Source organism: Podarcis muralis, chromosome 11 (assembly GCF_964188315.1).
Source record: "Podarcis muralis chromosome 11, rPodMur119.hap1.1, whole genome shotgun sequence".
NCBI classification, from domain to species: Eukaryota; Metazoa; Chordata; class Lepidosauria; order Squamata; family Lacertidae; genus Podarcis; species Podarcis muralis.
Window position 1 is genome coordinate 49,456,521 of NC_135665.1, and position 15,787 is coordinate 49,472,307.

Genomic DNA, 15,787 nt, shown 5'->3' on the forward strand with positions numbered 1-15,787 from the left:
GAGTCGGTACCGGGGAGGGAGGAGATGGGGAGGGAGGAGAGAGAGAGAGAGGGAAAAAGGAGCCTGCGTGAATGTGAGCGTCGGTCTCGCTCCCTCTCAGAACAAAATGCCGACCGGAAGTGCAGCTGTAGGAATGACTCCCTCCACCGGCGCCAAACACCAACAACCTCCCCTTTTTCTCTCTCCCTCTCCTTCTTCTGTTGCTGCTTCTGTTTCGCTTGCTCACTGCTTTCCTGCCTCCCTAAGCTGAGAGATCCATCCATGCACTCGCCGGGGAGGCTCTTCAGTCTGCGTCGCCGCGCAGACAGCTGATGGCAGCTCCGAGTTGCGTATATGGGTGCTTTGCTTTTCTCTTTTTATCCGTTTTTCTTTCTTTCCCCCACTCCTTTCTTTTGCTGTATGTATATACGGAAGGCTGGAGTTTGCAAATAAAGGCCTGATGTTACGAGGAGAAGATCTACGAACTGTCAAGATGAGGCACACGACTGAAATGCTTCAGCAAAATAAATTGTCCATTTTTTCTATCTTTTAAAAATGATAAAAGCCACATGAAGAGGATTGAAAATACGAAGAACTCCCAAGAAAGAGGATGAGTGGAAATTTAGAAAAGGGTGGTGGGGGAATACCTGCTGCATTCTTTCATATCCAGATGGAATATTGGAAGCTTGTTTCCGCTTACGCCTGGTTTTCTTTTATTAAATTTCTCGTTCGTGCTTGCATGTGTGCTTTTATAAGGTGTTGATCCTGATCGCCATATCGTCGGATTTGAAGTTCTCACTGTTGAAAATTCTGGTTTCCAGATGGGCATGCTTTTCCAAAACCGTTTCTTCTGAAATAGCGTTGAGGGGGGGAATCCGTGATATTGAAATGAAGGCTCCTTCGCTGGAAAATTGAGGTGGTTGTTGACAGATTTCTTGCAAATAGTGTAATAATGGGTTGAGAAAGCAGCCTTGGAAGAAGGGGACATTGACGGACTTGAAAGCCTATCTATTTTCTCTTCAGGTAAATTGTTTTAGTTTGTGAGATTATGGAATAGGAACGAAGTGGAATTCATATAAATTGGCTTAAATGCCTGCTTTTTTCCAGTGCTTTGGAGCTCTCAAACCCCCCAAATATAATCAAGGTGCTAATTTTTAAATACAGTATTTCTACTTGAGTCAGTTTTCCATAATGCTCAGAGCTCAACCTCATGTAGTTGTTTGAATGCAGTAATCCAGGGCCAGCCTCTGCTAGAAATTAGGCACTATGGCCCTGTTTCAAAAGAGCACATACAAACAAGATGTTCTTGTGTGTAGATGGGTATAGTTTTAAGGGTATAGTTTTAAGTATATGCATATTGTGCTATAGGAATATGATTTTAGCTACTTGTAACATTCTGGATTGTAAGTCTTTGAATATAAGGAAATGAATATACATATACTCCAGATTTAAAGACCTAGAATCCTGCTACAGTTAGTCATGACTAATGCCATACACACTTACCTGGGAATGATTACCACTGAACACAGTAGGACTTCCTGACTAAATATGTGTAGGATCATATTGGACATTCAAGTCAAAGCAATGAAAATTTCATTTGTTTCAAAGAGATTTAGTAAAGACAAAATTAGACATATTTGCCAGGTAGCGACCAAAACGTGTTAGGTATCATTTATCCTAAAAAATATTTGCACAGTTTATAGAGAAGACACTAACTTTTTAAAATTGTATGTGTTTTCAAGTATTATTACAGGTAGCAGGTCCTAGATACCAAAGCAGTAGTATACCCACAAGCAGATTGTTTCGGTGCAGAAACTTAGGGGTAACGTATTTCTCCATTAACTAAACGTGTCATTAAATTCTTCATTTACTATATGTTTAGGAATTATGGTACAGTATGGTGAATTTTTTTGTTAAAAAATCCAGAATACTTGTCTTGCATAAAATAGAGGTTGAAATATTATGAATTTAATTTCTTCACATAAGATGTATTCTGAGAAAAATGTTGGTAAAAAGTATTTGTGGGCAATTTAATGTATGTTGCAAAAAAAGCATAAGAATTAATCTCATATTTCATCTGTAAATTATTTACAAGCTAAATACTTGTTTGGTCATAAACCGTATGTAGTTGTGCTCTTAAATTTAAATTTAGGGTGTTACTTAAATAAACCTAAGTAAATTAATGGCCCTAACTTAGTCATATTCCTTAATTTCAGTGGGTCTACTCTGAGTAGTACCACCCTCTACAGGTTTTCATTCAGTCAGGTCTATACATTAAAACATAGTTTGAAGACTATAACAAAACAAGTTTAGTTAAATGTGGTTTTCTCAGATATTGAAATATTAATATATTTTAATAAGGCAGATCCAAAAAAAATCTGCTCCGATACACTTTGCCATGTGCAGTCAGGATTTCCTTTTTAAAATGTAGACTGTTCATACTAAGTATAAATGTAAAGAGCCAAATTGTGCCCTCCTGTGGAAAAAGCACAAAAAGCCCAGAAAACCTTTGAGTTATTTCTAGGCAACCTTAGCAGGAAATTCCCTTATTTGCAAACCTGCATTCTGAAAATGAATCCAGAAACAGACACTAACATATCCATGCTGCCCTGTAATTAATACAGAAATCAGCACCACTCTGAAAGTTTAGATGCAGAGTGAACAACATAAATACTGTACTGAGCATCATATATAATATGAGTTGCAGAGCTACAGCCTATTTACAAAGTTGTTTCTGAATGTATTAAGCATATTATTTCCATCAAGAGCATACCTGGTGACCAAAGCTCCTAGACTTGTTATACCTTTTGCATAATTTAATATAATAATTTCAATAAACAATTTTTCTATTGAAATTGATACTTCTAAAGGTAAAGGACCACTGGACGGTTAAGTCCAGTCAAATTTGACTATGGGGTGCGGCACTCATCTCACTTCAGGCCCAGGTAGCTGGCATTTGTCCACAGACAGCATTAAGGGTCATGTGGCCAGCATGACTATACCACTTCTGGCACAGCGGGACAATGTGACAAGTGCCAGAGTGCACAGAAATGCTGCTTGCCATCCCGCTGTAGCGGTTCCTATTTATTTATCTACTCACGTTGGTATGCTTTTGAACTGCTAAGGTTGGCAGGAGCTGGGACAGAGCAACAAGACAAACCCCGTCACTCGGATTCAAACCACCAAGTGGGTGGTGCTGTGGTCTAAACCAGGGGTCAGCAAGGTTTATCTTGCCTGGGCCAAATCGGTCCGGCAGAGATCCCTCCGTGGGCTGGATCGTGACACACACCCCCCCCCGCGCGCGCAATTTTCGGCATCTGTGTCTGCGCAGACGCGATTTTGAACGTCTGCGCATGCGCAGATGTGATTTCCAGCACCGCAGAAGCAGGTCCCCGTGCCACACTGCACCAGTTTATCGCAGCACGCGAGCGGGCAGCTCTGTTCGTGGGCCAGTTGAACGACCTCTGCGGGCTGCTTCCAGCCCATGGGCCTTAGGTTGCTGACCCCTGGTCTAAACTACTGAGCCTTTTGTTACTTCTAGATGTCAGAAACATTACTCCAGTGGTATCAATAGTACAAAATGAGTAATACTGTACCCTCTCTAAGAGAGTGTTGAGTTGGGATACCAAAATCTGGGTTCAAATTCTTACTTGACTCTGAAATTCACAGTGTAGCCTTGGGCAAGTTAACCAAGCCTAGCTTGCACGAAGCCCAAATAATAGTCTTTTACTTTAAAGGCAAAGACTCAGGCAACAGCATTCATGAACACAATACATTTTTTAGTCTTTAAGGTGTCACATGATCCTTTTTGTCTTTGCTTTTATACACTAACACAGCTAACCCACTGGAATTTGCAATTTCACAGGATAAAATGCTGTTCTAACCTTGGGATACAAATGGAGCAATTTAAGTGCAACAAAGAGTTTTCTAGCACCATAAAGACTAACAAGTTCAAATACATTTAACTTTTCTTTAGATGGTGAATAGCTAATCCATATACTACTCTAATGCTTTTCAACTACTACAGTGACAACTTGACTGGTACAAACCTACATGTCCAATATTTTATAATAAGGTTTTCACTCATTGCATACCTGCTTTGCTTGCCTTACACGTACAAATGTATCAACAAATAGCTTTTTAGACTGGAATATAATCTGGAATTGAAGATGATTAATTTGCATTTGTATAGCGTTTTGCAAGTTTAGGAAATACTTGGGTTAATGGAATAATTTAAAGTAATAAGAATGAATGTTATCTAAGATAGTTTCATAGTTACTTTGTGTAGATATGTCAAAATATTCATGCAGCGGAGCAGAAAAATATTCATTTTTTTGCATTTTTCACACATTCTCCCATTTGTCATGGTGTAATGTTTTTAGAATACAATAGCCCTCTTTGGATATTTAATTTCCCCACACAATTAGTATCACATGAGAAAGAGTAGGACTCTATCATGTCCTTGGGCCTGGGCCTACTTTATCACTCTCCATGCCCGGGGGGTGGTGACACCTTCTCCTGAACTCATGCAACTGGAAACGGACAATTGAAATTATCAAGCGGCTGGAGCAATTCCCCTGTGTTGAAAACATTTTGGGCTTTTTTAGTTTGAAAAGGAAGGGTTATTAGGAGACATTATATTATGCATAGTTTGGAGAAAGTGAATTTTTTCTCACTTTCTCATAATACTTGGGGCCATCCTATGAAGCTGAACGTTGGAAGTTTCGGACAGAAAAACATTTGTATTTTCTTACCTTTTCCTGCTTCCTCCTTACCTTGTCATAAATTTGTGATTCTTTATTCTTCCACATAAATGATGCACTGTAAATCTATGTTTTAAGTAATAATACCTAAAATAGAATGTTTAAAAGTTTTAACATGCGATAACAATGCTTATAACTTACTCTCAATTTCCCTTTAACAATGAGAAACCAGTCACCAATTGCTAATAATGATGAGATTTTAGTCATTCTCAGAGTAGATGTACTGTACTGAAATAAATCGAGTCCAGTAACTTGTCCATTCATTTCAGTGAGTCTATTCTGCATCTAGTACCTTTAAATTTATTATCTGAGAAAAATTCTAGATTGCATAATATCATAAAAAATAAGCAGCATTCAAATATACAATAAAACAACATACAAACATTAAAATCCTGAATTGATTTAAGTCTGAAATTCTATATACACTTGCTTGATGGTAAGCTCCATTGAATTTAATGGTTCTTAATGGGTCTTACTTCTGAGTAGACATGCATAGCACCACATTATTAAAGTTTTCAGCCATTCTGGAAGCACATAAACAAAAGACCCATCATTAGGTAAACCCATATGATCCAGCCAAACATCTCCTCAGAGTACCTTTAAAAAAAATCCAAAATATTTAAATCCTATAGAATTTAGCAAGGATTAAGAGAACAACTGCCCCATAGGACTTCAGAGAACTAATTTCACGTGATTAATCTTTTTTTTTTTAAACCCACCACAACTACGTATGTGTTTTACTCAGTTTATATTAGGTGTGTTTAGAAATTACTCTCTCCTCACCTGCTCATTGCCATCAATTACTCAGAAGGTAATCCTTGTCTCTCATATGGGCTGAATATCTAATGCTTGCTCATTAAATACACTTCAAAACCACCTTTTAATTACAAATACGCAAAGCAGTGAACAACATTTAAGCAAATGTCTCTCTTGATAGTTCCCTTTTTTATCTCATTATCATGAAGAAAATCTGGAAATTACCCTTGCTTGAATTGTAGGGGGGGGGGAATAGTGATACTGATGTCAAATGGTGCTCCCAACAGACTTTACAATATACTATATCCTCAAAATAATTAAGAGGGACTCATAAAGTCTCCTAAGATATAGCTATGAAGCCCTGTAAGATTTCCAGAGTGGCCCTTTGACTTGAAGAAATCCTTCGCCTTTCTATTCCCCTCAGACAACGGACTAGGCCACTAAACTCCTTTTAGGAAAGAGTCCATATTTGCCCTCAAATATTTACCTCAGGTTTGACCATTTTATGTCATAGATGTATACTTTAACATTTTTACAATGATATTATGGATTCATTTATAACGTTTTTTAAAAAGAAATATGCAAATTAATGGATAACAATAAATCATCTTCCTTTTTTATCTGGGTAATGGTACGGTCCAGTGAAGTTTTTCTCAGAAGCATGAAGAGAAATGATTTTGTTTCTTCTGTTGTGCCAAAGCATACAGAACCCAAGAATCAGACACCTAGATCACACTTAATATGAGATTTTAAAGAAATTATTGGCTTTTAAAGATTCTCATAATCGTTTAAACATTAATTTGTGTATTCAGAAATATATGTCACTCCATGATGCGATTTTTTTAAAAAACAGAACTGCTATTTAAAAAAGAATAAACCCCCAAAACCATAACAACATAAAGAATGTGATTTGTAATTTAAACACATACACATCCTTTTTCATGTAATATATGCAGTTCTAGACATTAATGTTCATTAATGCTTTATGCACTCTAGTGTTTTGAAAAACATTTTTCATGCTTTTTGTCTAATATCACCACTGGGACACATTTTCCTTAGGCAGACAGTGCTTTATATCTCCCATTAACTAAGTTTCAGTTCTTTAAAAAGTAAATTAAGAAAATAGGATGAAAAGTCTAGTACCCAGTAATTCATATCAGACGTGCAACCTGATCCCATGCTTGTTTACTCAAAAGTAAGTGCCACTAAGAAATGGAGTCTAATCTCAAGTCAGGCTCAACTCATTAGCCACAATTGACAACAGTCAGTCCCACTGAACATTATGGGACTTTTTATCTGAGAAAGACAGAGGACTGAGCTATTAGGCTATATTCCATGAATTGTGTACCTGTAACTTCAAATCACTGAAGGGGAAACTGCAGATATTTGTGTAAAACTGACTTCAATTTAATTATAATAAACAATAAATGAGAGGTGTTTGGTAATTCCTTTTACTTTAGCAGAACACATGGCATATGAACAGCCACAGGTAATGGGATGGGGAAAACGCAAATCTTTTGACATCCCTTTGGATATTATAAATAACTACAAATATGTAGGGGGGTATTAACATGTATTAGAGATGGAATAATTCGTTTTCATCTAACTTTCCTCAGAGTTTTTTATTTATTTACCCCCCATTTTATTTATTAGATTTTCACATCTCACTTTTCCTGCTAGGATCTCAAGACAGTGTTGAGGGTCGCCCCCCCCCCATTATCCTAATAATAACCCTGTGAGGTAGGTTAGGCGGAGAAATAGTGAATGGCCAAGGACACCTAGTGAGCTTCATGGCTGAGGGGGGATTTGAATGGGGGTCTCCTGAGCCCTAGTCTGACACTCTAACCACTATACTATCCTGACTCTTTTAGGATAGTCTTTTAAAAATTGAATTCTGAATCTTAAAAAAAAATACTGAAGTTTTTTGGCCAGCATCTACAAGCGAACATTGGTGTTTAGCATAAGGGAGCAGTTGCTACCATCCACACACTCCAGTGATGCTTTGCCTGGATGTCTGTCACCATCCCCAGCCATCACTTGGCAGCGATTCCACCAGGTGTGCTTACCTGCCAGGGTATCACTGTAATGGCCTGGGAGCTAAAGGGATACTTAGCTCAGGTGGGTGCCTGGCAGCTGCCACATTTAATCTCTAACAGTGCTGTGCAAGATAAAATGTGTCAGCTACAAGCTGCTAATCAGTGGTCACTTGTCTCCTAGCTCTTTACATCACTGCCAACAGGTAAGCCTACCTGACTGTTTACTTGTTTGGGAGAGGGGAAGTCTGGCAGTACCACCAATAGAAACTCATCCAGGGTTCCTAAAACCTGGAGCAGGGCCTAAACACCTGTCATCAAAGGTTACTAGTATGGCTTAATTATACTTTGCATTTATACTCTTTCCAATGTCCAAATGTTTGACAAACCCCTCCAACAAGGTCTCATCATTCAAGCTGCAATCTGAACTATGTCTACTCAGAAGTAAGTCCAATTGAATTCAGTAGGGCTTATTCATGGGTAAGTGGACTTTGAATTGCAGTCTAAATTGCCAACAGTCCATATATAGGTAATACAATCTAATGAAAATGTTCTCTGTGGCCGCAGTCTCACTTCTAACTGAAGCAATAACCACAGTGATGGATGGGGAGCATGAAGGGTAGAGAAAGTAGAGTTTTGTGAAAGGGGGTTGAAATGGAAGAGGGAGCACATCCTTTGTTGTTTTGTGAAGTATCTAACCTGCCATTACAATATGAAAAATAATCAGAGCTAGTAGGAGTTGTATGGAATGTTAAATCCTTAACTGTCCTGATAAAGGAAATCCACAGGTGCAAATGAGCAGCGAGAGCAAGTGACAGACAAACTGGCTTAAAAAAGAAAACCCCACATATGCTTTTATACCATTCTATAATGTTTCATGGGGATGTGGGTGGCGCTGTGGGTTAAACCACAGAGCCTAGGACTTGCCAATCAGAAGGTTGGCGGTTTGAATCCCCGCGACGGAGTGAGCTCCCGTTGTTCGGTCCCAGCTCCTGCCAACCTAGCAGTTCGAAAGCACATCAGAGTGCAAGTAGATAAATAGGTACCACTCTGGCGGGAAGGTAAACGGCGTTTCTGTGTGCTGCTCTGGTTTGCCAGAAGTGGCTTAGTCATGCTGGCCACGTGACCCGGAAGCGGTATGCCGGCTCCCTTGGCCAATAAAGCGAGATGAGCGCCACAACCCCAGAGTCGGTCACAACTGGACCTAATGGTCAGGGGTCCCTTTACCTTTACCTTATAATGTTTCATATGTCTTCTGCTTTGGCTGAATCATCACTGCTTGGCAACAAAATTGGGTTTTTTTGGGGGGGGTTAGTATTGATTGTTTTTCTTTAACCATTTGATTTACCGTGTGATATGTGCATAATATGAATACTGACAAGTACAGCTTTTTAAAAGTTGAGGCAGTGGGTTTGACAGACCGTGCCAGTGAGCAGCTTCAGAGCATAACAGCTCCCAGCTATAACGTTAAACAGATAAAGATGCTATCAGCACTCATGATTCTGTTCTACCTGAAGATACATAACATATTGAATTGTAAAAAGGTTTTGCTCACCTGAAGGATCCCAGAGCGCATTGCGTACCATTGTGATGGTGCCTCCTGCAGGATCCCCTATTTCCTGTGGTACTCAGGGAAAGGGGTATTGGAAAGGGAGTATTAGAAGTGGTGGGCCACCCTACGTCTTGTGCTCTCCGAGGGGAAAGTGTTCCTAGCAAACACAGTGTACCCCTATGCTCAGTCCACTCTTCCACTTTAAACAAGTCATTGCTACCAGATAAAAGTGGAGAGTGTATATACCAGGCTACCCCTTATGAAAAAGGGACACGGGTAGCACTGTGGGTTAAACCACAGAGCCTAGGACTTGCTGATCAGAAGGTCGGCGGTTCGAATCCCTGCGACGGCATGAGCTCCCGTTGTTCGGTCCCAGCTCCTGCCAACCTAGCAGTTCAAAAGCACGTCAAAGTGCAAGTCCAGCAGGAAGGTAAACGGCGTTTCCATGCGCTGCTCTGGTTCACCAGAAGCGGCTTAGTCATGCTGGCCACATGACCCGGAAGCTGTATGCCGGCTCCCTCGGCCAGTAAAGCGAGATGAGCGCTGCAACCCCAGAGTTGGCCACGACTGGACCTAATAGTCAGGGGTCCCTTTACCTTTACCTTACCCCTTATGAATCAGCCTAAACTCTCCCCTGGGGTCTCCCTGAAGCCTCTCAAGGTAACACAAGGTATGGTTTCCAGGCATGAGAGTGCTTACAGCAAGCTGAGACTACATGGGTTTATGAAACAAGATAAAAGTTTATTAGAATCATAATGTTGGAAGGAAACCTGAGGATCATTTAGTCCAACATCTACAATGCAGGAATATGCAGCTGTCCCTTATGAGGATTGAACTTGCAACTTTGGCGTCACCTCCACGCTCTAACCAACTGAGCCATCTAGGCTGATGGAGGAAAATAGTTTTAAGATGGAAAATGGTTTTAAAAGTTACAGAAGTTATAGAAAAGCAATATATTCCCATTTGGATCAAAATAACAAACTAAAGTAGATTAAAACACCTTCCATGGGTGAATTGTTTCATACCCTATTCTTAAAACAACTCTCTAAGTAGGTCAGTTATCCCCATGTTGCAGATGCAGGGCAGAGGCTGAGAGGTTGTGGTTTGCCTAATGTAGCCTAGTGAGTTTAAGGCCAAAGTGAAATTTGAAGCAGGAGACCTAAGTTCATTGTTCATATTCTTAGCTGCAATGGTTCACCAGCTCAATGCTATATTTATACCTTTCTTCTGATTAGGAAAACCCCCGTTCTGTGATGGGAAACATTGATTGCAAATATATCAGCACTTCTGCTAGCTTTGTAGTGACATCCACCTTCTAGAGAGAAGATTTGCATTCATCAAATAATCTTGATAACTATACAAGAACCAACTTGGATGAAGTGGATAAATGTTGGGCAAGAGTGGGCGAGACCCGCATTCAAGTCCCTGCTTAGTCACAAAGCCACCGCATAGCCTTGGGTAAGTCATGACCTCTTTCCCTAACCTACCACACAAAATTGTTGTGGAGATAAAATGAGATAATGCCATACATGCCAATTGGGGGGAGGTGGAGGCAAAAATGTCAAATAAATAAAGCAAAACCACCGGTGTAGAAAGACAAGCCGTGGCATTTTCAGAGTACTGCAACCTTTGCAAGTTGTCATAGGATAGGACTAGTCCTCACTGCAAGAAGTGAGGTTACAGGGAACCAGCCAGAGGGTCTTCTTGGTAGTGGCGCCCGCCCTGTGGAATGCCCATCAGATGTCAAGGAAATAAACAACTATCTGACGTTTGGAAGACATCTGAAGGCAGCCCTGTTTAGGGAAGTTTTTAATGTTGACCTTTTAGTGTGTTTTTAATATCCTGTTGGAAGCCGCCCAGAGTGGCTGGGGAAACCCAGCCAGATGGGTGGGGTATAAATAATAAAATTATTTCCACACCAAAAAATGATTTGAAAATGTTCCAAGGAACTTCAGATAGCTGCCATAGATATCAATGGAGAAATCAATGATTTTGATGTAGTACCTGCCCTAAAAAAATGTAAAAATGGAGGAAGAAACCCAAGTCAATGAGGACTGAGAATGCTCACTAGACACTAAATACAGACTTTGGGGTCAGTTGGGGGTCAGGAAACTGGAAGGAAGAATGGGTTGGAGTGGCTGAAACCATGAACAGAAGCTCTCCATACTGCATAATTTTGTTGCTGGGTCCTGCTTGCAGAAGCCCTATATGTGGCGAAGCATTCTAGAACACATTCTAGAACAGGGCTAGCCAACATTTTGTCTTCCATATGTTGTTGGACTACAACTCTTTTCATCCCTGACCCATTGGCTAGGCTGGCTGGGGCTGATGGGAGTTGTAATAGAACAATATCTGGAGAGCATTACATTGCTATCCTGTTCTAGACTGCCAGTGAAGCCACAAAGGTTTAGGTAATTGCTCATCCTCAAAATGGACTCTTGAGCACTATAATGTGTCCAGTGTTTTCTCAGTATAAGACATTGTAGGATATGGGTGGGGAATTTACAGCTCAACAGATATTGCTGGACTACAATTCCCATCATCCCTGAACATGCTGGCTGGAGCTGATGGGAACTGAAGTCAGTGACAGGTCCCCCTTCCCCGGTCACAGAGGAAGTTCAGGACTGGTGAATAAGATGTCTTTCTGACATTGCTAATTTTCACACTAAGAACCTCCTGAGAAGATCCCGAGGAATCCCAGGGTTCTTAGGAACAGTTTGAAAACCACCAATTTAAGACACTGGAGAATACAATTACTGTATCAGTGATTTTTTCACTATTAACTCAGATTGTTTATGCTCTTCCTTCCATAGCATGTTATCAAAGAGCAGGGACGTGGACTTATAAAAAATATTGGGGGGGCCCGGGAAAGCTCATGAATAATAAATAAGCTCATGAATATGCAAATAAAGTGGCGCCGCCTCCTCGTGAGCGAATAGGGGAGAGCGTGCTGCGCCTATTAATCAGCTCCAAAGGAAATTGGGTGGAGCTTTTGCTCGGGAGGGAGGGCAGGAGGCATGCAGCCCGCCCCTCCCTGTGCATTTTGGGCTGGGGGAGGGGCGGCGATGGCGCTCTGCTGGAGGGGCGCCGGAGATTATTGGGGGGGCGGAGCCCCCCCAAACGAATTTTTGAGGGGGCTCGGGCCCCCTCAAGCCCCATGGAGTCGGCGCCTATGTCAAAGAGTGTGTCATCAAAAGCATATAATCTGAATGTGTATGTTGCCGAATATCATACATACAGAAAGCCATGGATTCCCAGTATATTAATTATAAATGCTAGGAAGCTATACCTATTTGTCACTAGATCCACTGAATTATAGCAAAACTCATTAACTCAATGTCTAATGAAATCAGTATGGGTTCTCCTTGCAGCCATATTCCAAGATAGTATCTGATAATCTGTGAGGTTGGCAACATACTTCTGAATAAAAGTTTTAATACTGAGAGAGGCAAAAAGGTGACAAGAATTTGAACTTTTACACAATTTAAATATTATTCTGTACTTCTCATTAATTCCAATGAGGTTTAAATAATGTTTCAATGGTACATTTAAGTACTGGTCTGGCAGTACATCTTTATAATTACATATTGTGATTAATAGCTGTTTCTATTATACATCATATTATTTTAAGGAATAGCCATGTCTGTTGAAAGTAGATAAAATGTTGACAAAAGTACTTTAAATAGTAATAGCCCTTTAGTGACTTCCTTCAGCAGTAATTTTTATTTGTTCAGAAAGTGCAGTGTATAAATAAGGCATATAAGAAACTGAGGACTATTTTAAAAGCCTTGTAAAAGTGCTCATGTTACAGCAACAATTATTATTCCCCCAGAAACACTAGTTTATGGCATATGGAAAAGTGTTTCTTCTTTGACAAATAAGTTTTTATTAATTTTCCAATATTCCCCCAAATGATAGCCAAATTATAACAATATCAATTAATGTGGAAAATTGTTTCTTAACCAGGTATCTAGCTGTTTTATAATTAACAAGGCAAACAGGTATCTAGGTATCATTACTGTCTGGGAGGTACAGGTAGCAGTTGTGGCAAGGAGTGCATTCTACCTTCTCAGGCTTGCATATCAGCCATAGCTGTCAACGTTTTCCTTTTTTAAAGGGAAATTCCCTTATTTGGAATAGGATTCCTCGCAAGAAAAGGGAAAAGTTGACAGCTATGACAGCTGTGGCCCTATCTGGAGCAGCATGGCTTAGCTTTGGTTGCTTCAGTGCTTGGGGGTTGGGGGTGGTGGCAGTCTCTCAAAAGATGATTCAGAAACTTAATGCAAAACACAGCCACCTGGGTGTCAGGGCTTGAGTCACCAGGAAGCAGGAAATCAGGTTGGAGCGCTGTTCCAGGACTGCCTCCATCCGGGGGGGGGGGGGTCTCCATGCCTCGTTCTTGCCCATGGTGGGGCTTCACTTCCAGCTGTTCACCAGCACCCAGGCTCTTGTCATTAACTTTTAATTCTTAAATAGTTTGCACCCTGCATCTGTGTGATCCTGCTGGCAATCTAAGATCTGTTTCTGGGGTCCTATTATTTCTGTGCCAGCCAGTAAAATTGGTTAGGAATACAAATGGTCTTCTCATTCAGGCACTGCCCATATTAAAGCCTTAGCTTTAATAAGCCTGCCTTCAGAACCTGTCCTAAAGAATGTGTGTTCTAGAACCATGTGAAAGCATTCTGACAGCCTGTTCTAATGCTGATTCGTTACCTAGCACCATGCGACGAGAAGCTGAAAATTACCCAAGCATATAACATTGCCAAAATCATAGTTCAAATAATTTAATTTACATGTGTAGCTGTAACTGTATGAGAAATGTAATCCTTCCTTTAATGAAATATTAATTTTGCTAGCATATTCACACATTTTATGCTGGCCTCGGGAGAAAGGATAATCAATATTATAAGTGTTACATTTTCTGTTCTAAAATTTGAAAAGACAAACAACAGCACACACCAAATAACTATGACAGTGTCACTGCAAATATTTCACTTGAATGATATTGACTAGGACAAGCCTTTAAAAATGTTATTTATTGATTTTTTGCAGATAACATAGTTATATGAACAGAGCCTCAGTTCAGCACTCATGGAGGGTTGACAAATGCAACAGATACATCATGTGAGGCTGGAGCCTTGTTCAGTTGTTAGTAGAGGTGATGTGCGCATTTCAAGCAGGAGTGAACACCAAAAACTGCTACAAGCAGGATTGGTGCAAGGACAGCCTTGCTCACAGCCTGTTTCAAGCAGGGTTGTGCTTGCTTTAGTCCAGCAAGCCACTATCCCTCTGCCGACAACTTAGATATGAGACAGCAGAAGATGTCACTGGAGAATGCTCACGAACTCCTACTTCCTTTCTTTTTCCACAGTGAGCTTGGATGAGCAGCATTAGATTCCTCAGATTCATTTCTCACTATAGGGCAAGCCTTGCCATCACACATGGACATGAATACACCGCAGACATGTGTTTTGCCACGCTGGTGGTGCATGTTGCTGCCCCTACCCAATTTTAATTAAGCAGCAACATAAAAAGTTTACCCACATTTTAATTTGTAAGGAAAAGATGAATATTTTCAACTTCAGTGTTCTATCCTATCTTGCTTTTAGGTTATATATGTTTGTAACATACATATTTGATGTTAGAATTGCCTTCAAAAATATATAAATTGGGTACCCCTGGTCTAGATTTGTTTTCTTTTATTAACTTGCCAGGTTGCTTTTTTCTCTTCCGTTTAGGAACTTCATACCTGCAGCAAAAGCTAAAAACCCAGTATATAAAGAGGAAAAGAATGCTGTAATCTGTGTCCAAAGCTAGCATTGTTTGTACATTAAATCAATTCTCAAGAGAGACATTGATAGATCAGCATGTCACAGCTTTGTGTAAACAAAGTCATGTGAATTTGAATGCTTAATAGAGACTAGAAGAGAATAGTATATCTGATAATATGAACAAAGCAAAGTTCTATTTGGCTGTGCAAATAATGCATGACATTTGTAGAGCTAATAGTCTCAAGAGTCAGCAAGTAGAAAAGGACGTTGAATTAAAAGTGTACATAAGGGCACTGAATTAAGCTAGAATCCACACGATAACTTGTCTGACATACAATGTAGAGCATACATTCTATATTAACAGTCTGCACTAATCTATAAATGGGTTATTTGGTTATTGGGGTGCTGAGAAACTATTGTTGTTACAGTTCTATTATCACCTCCTGCAGACTTTGATTTCTTCATTCTATTGCTCTTGGTAGCATAGTAGCTCATTATTACTATCCCCCCACCCTGAAGCCTTATGGCATCAATTAGATTCTAAAAACCCAGTGATGGGCAACATCATTCCAGAAGAAACAAGAACCATTTCTTGCCTTGTTGTTATATTGAGCATTTGTTTTAATCTCACACTTCTTCATACCTCACCTTCATTTTTTTAAATGTATTTTTTATTAAAGATTTCTTGGTTTACAAAAGTATGTGCAATGTCTCTTTTTTTCCAAGTTACATTTTCTACAGGTCAGATTCATTTGTTGAGACATTAGTGTTACATTAGGAAGAAAAAGGGGGGAAGAGGTGGAGGGGCCATGGTGGATTGGGGTGGGGTCTGGTGGCGATGTTTCTATTTTACTTAATGTATGTGTGGAGTTTTGTGTCAGCGTCACTTGTGCAGGTATAAGGTGCTCTGCACCAGGGGGTTAGATCATGGGT

The 15,787-nt window shown here is 40.1% G+C and overlaps 1 long non-coding RNA gene across 1 annotated transcript; it reads left to right on the top strand.

The window, feature by feature from the left end:
- Positions 1-101: 101 nt before the first annotated feature.
- On the top strand, positions 102-15,545 carry LOC114606460 (uncharacterized). Its single transcript, XR_013394710.1, has 3 exons — positions 102-1,002; positions 10,319-10,541; positions 14,136-15,545. It is a non-coding gene; the product is annotated as an uncharacterized LOC114606460 (long non-coding RNA).
- Positions 15,546-15,787: the final 242 nt, after the last annotated feature.